This window comes from Botryllus schlosseri, chromosome 9 (assembly GCF_051294905.1).
Source record: "Botryllus schlosseri isolate E-star chromosome 9, Bs_hap1, whole genome shotgun sequence".
Lineage (NCBI taxonomy): Eukaryota > Metazoa > Chordata > Ascidiacea > Stolidobranchia > Styelidae > Botryllus > Botryllus schlosseri.
In genome coordinates this window covers 20,946,455-20,950,177 of record NC_137244.1, presented here as the reverse complement: position 1 = coordinate 20,950,177, position 3,723 = coordinate 20,946,455, and the positions used below count along the sequence as shown (strand labels likewise).

The window sequence follows — 3,723 nt, the reverse complement described above, 5'->3', positions numbered from 1 at the left end:
CCGTGACTGATTTCTACATTACTGGACAGGGAAATACGGGTATAGGTTTCAGGCGTCGCAAGTGTTGTTTGGTTTTGAAATTGCGATAATTGTACTGCTATAGCACACAAAAGACCAGCGAGAAATTTGAGAGATTTTTAGTGATGGCTCGGCCCACGGACAGTTTCCCGTCTCAGATGATAATGTGGCCCGTGGCCCCAGTCTGCCAAGATTTCCCACTGCTTGCTTACTACGTGAAATTTTAGTGACTGCATGTTATTATATACGTGTGTCCGCAGCGTGCGAGAGTTGAGCTTACGCGTAGGCCTATAAGTTCGTCGAAGCGAGAAGACTTGCATTATCGGCATTTACGATTTACTCAACTCTAATGAATTGATATCTTGGTAAATTAGGGGTACCGCGCTGATCGAACGCCTTGAAATCGTAATTAAGGATTGGTCAGTGTGTTTATTGATCAGAGAGAAACATAGCATACATAGCGCCGCCTGTATGACAATGCTGTTCTCAAATCCACATTGTCCTCGTCATTATCGGCGAGAAATGGCTTTGAATTGACATTGCTGCCGTTAAAATACATTCATTAAATATGATTTATTCCTTGTATATGTGGATAAATAGGCGAATAATGTATCGATTTAGCAATCATAGGTCCGCCCAGTAGGCATACATAATTTTCCGATATCCGGGCCAGCGACTGGAGAAGTTGCCCGCACTTGGCCTAAGACAGTTTAGGTTGCCCGGTTTCGCCCTCAATTATAGGCTACCCTAAATCAGCACAATTTAATTCAATTCCAAAACTGATCAAATTTAGCATGGCAGGACAGAACGACGCCGTGCTCTCTGCAGTCACTACCAGCATTAGGATTAGTCTCAGTGCAACATACCTTGAAATAAACTGATGTCCTGGTCAATGTTTTATTGTTATTTTCAATCAAGTTTCGGGGAAATTTGTCAAAAATGTAAAAGACTCAACAACTGGAATGCGTATTCAAACTTGGCGTAACATATACCATATGTATACTCTGCTACTTTGCTACTATACTACTGTACTATGTGCTCTTTTTGACATGGCGATAAGTGCAGGGGGTCAGGGGGCGCAATTTTTTTGATCATCGCAAAGGGGGCGCATGTCAAAAAAGGTTGAGAACCACTGGTCTAAACTCTAGAGTCAGTGATGAGCCCGCGATATATCACCGAAATTTAGCAAGTCGCTAACTCTTCCAATTCTCGAGCTTGCCTACGCTGCCGGACCAGCTCGCTGTATAGCTATAATTCTAACTCTAGTCGAATTTGGAAAATGTTGAGCGATATAATTCCAATTCTAATATAATGGAAAAGCTAAACATTTTCTAGTTGTCCAAGTCTGCTCTGAAGCGACAAATTGGTTGTATTCCATATATCCGGCGCTAAAATCCATTCAGATGTGTGTGACGGTCAAGAGTCACTCCGTTCCTAAGATTTTTAGTAGGCTTAGTATATTTCCACCGCTACAGACTAATCAGATAAGTAACTTTCCACCGTCATAAGTTAACCCAACAAGCATGTTTCCACCCCTACAGGTTGCTCCAACAATTCTTTTGCGTAACGTACTTGGTGCTTTTCCTGCAGATGTGTTTCGTCGGCGCCAAAGTAAATGCGATCAATATGTTGAAATAATTTTGCGATTGCGGGTTTTAGATTTTCTCGCAACGAGAATTAGCAGCATGAGAACTTGCTTTCTAATCGAAATGTCCAATCAACCAGCACATTTATTCGTGAATTCCCCGCATAGTTTAAATAATTGTGTTGTTCTGAGGCGCCCCGAAACCCGTCGTACGGTTATTCTCGCATGAGACGGATAATAAATCAGTGATCAATTTGAACGTGGGCAGTTGATGCAACGGGTTTTGTAGAGGTTTTCAGACGCTTAAAAGTCTGCTTAAAATATTTGGGAGAATTGTTACTGCACGGTCAGGTATAAATATCGTAGTTCTCAGTTCTCACCACGTAATTTATTGACATCGTGTACTAGTACGCAGCAGTAGGATTCAAAATTTTTGTCCAAAAGTAATACAAAAGTAATATTTTCCAGTCGATTCTGTTGCAAAAAGTCATTGGCAGTAACCAGTAATGGTAACCGGTGGCTGATCCCATAATTTTTCGTGACTTGATTATATTGAACTGCTGGTGCTGGTGCATATATAGGCCTACAGACTGAGTCCAACCAATGCTATAGTATGGTAATTATAAAATATCGCACCTTAACCGTTGTTTGGTATCATGTAATATACCAGGGATATATTCAACTATATTAGCAAAGGTCCATATACAGAATATTGAAATTCTCTCAGATCCGGTAGGTCAACTCTCCCGCCTGGCAGCCAAATCCGCATAATCTATCTACCCGTTGATACTGTTTTTTTTTTACGTAGGTTTACTGATACTTGTGTTGTGATGACTTTATGGATTAAGGTCATCTCTCCCGCCTGTCTGCCATATCCGAATATTCTACTCATTGATACTAAACCAAATAAGGCCCGCGGTCCAGCAATTGAGTATTCCTGCAATATACATTTGGGTTGACCGAAATCACTCGCCAGGATGCGATAGCTGGACTATATAAAATTTCAAATAGCTATTTAGTATTTACGTTCCCTCAATGCCTTAGATTTAGAGGAAATCCTTACGTTCGGTAGCGTAGTCGGTATCGACGCATCTTTGCTGATTAGTAGGGCGACTTTTTTGACATGTTAATATATGTCAAAATTTTCTGAAAATTGTAGCGTTAGGTCACAATTTGTCAAAATTGTTTACGAAGTCAATTTTTTTACATCTGCATTTTGTTGGTATTGGAGATTTTGCACTGTCGGTGAACTTATCATTTGATATTTTACAGCTTGTAGCCGATACTTTCTACCAGACGGCCTATTGTCTGCTCATTGTGAATCATAAACGGTCAAATGAAACAAATAGGGTCACATGGTGTTATGGTCAACGTACCGCAATATCTTAACTGAAGCAAGACTGCTGGGCATTGCATGATTCTTATATCAAAAAGTGCATGATGAAAAATTGTGATGTAGACAACATTGTCAGAATAGCGCAAATGCACCACTTCAGTGTTACCATATAACAACTGCTGCTGTTCAACGTTCTTTCTCCATTCTTGACAAGCTACTTTGTAAGGAATGTAGGAATGTAGGAAAGTATCTTTCGTTGTACTACAACAAATTTTAATTATTTCTACCTTAATAATCCGTGATGAAACTACTATAATTCTTCATAGGGCCAGATTTCGTTAAATACTAGTTTTTTCATGTGAAATTTGTCAGTTTTTAAGTCAAAAACTATTTTTCAGGCCAAACTACTTCGTAAGGACAGACAGTCCCAACCAGAAATGAAGATAAGTAGTACAATTTCAACTTTATGTGCGAAAATACCTAATTTGCATACGTGAGGTCAAAATTTGGTCAAAATAAGGCAAAAATCTTACGTTTTCACGTCAAAAAATCGCCCTACTGATTAGGATCATATTGTAAATTAGGTTTTTAGCAGATTCCATACCTCATGGAAAAACGTATATTCATCAAGATATAGGCTACGTCAGTGGTCCCCTAACTTTTTCAGCTGGTGACACACTAGAAAATTTTTTAAGTGATCCCGGAAACTTACAAGATAAGAAGTTGCTTAAAAATATTTTCGCAAGTTAATACGGCAGATGTGCTTGTTTTTATGCATTGTGGA

The 3,723-nt window shown here is 39.3% G+C and overlaps 1 protein-coding gene across 1 annotated transcript in view; it reads left to right on the top strand.

Annotated features, from left to right (window-relative positions):
- The window catches only part of LOC145446416 (argininosuccinate lyase-like), a 130,889-nt gene that overhangs the window by 65,087 nt on the left and 62,079 nt on the right, over positions 1-3,723 (top strand). The window lies entirely within an intron of this gene.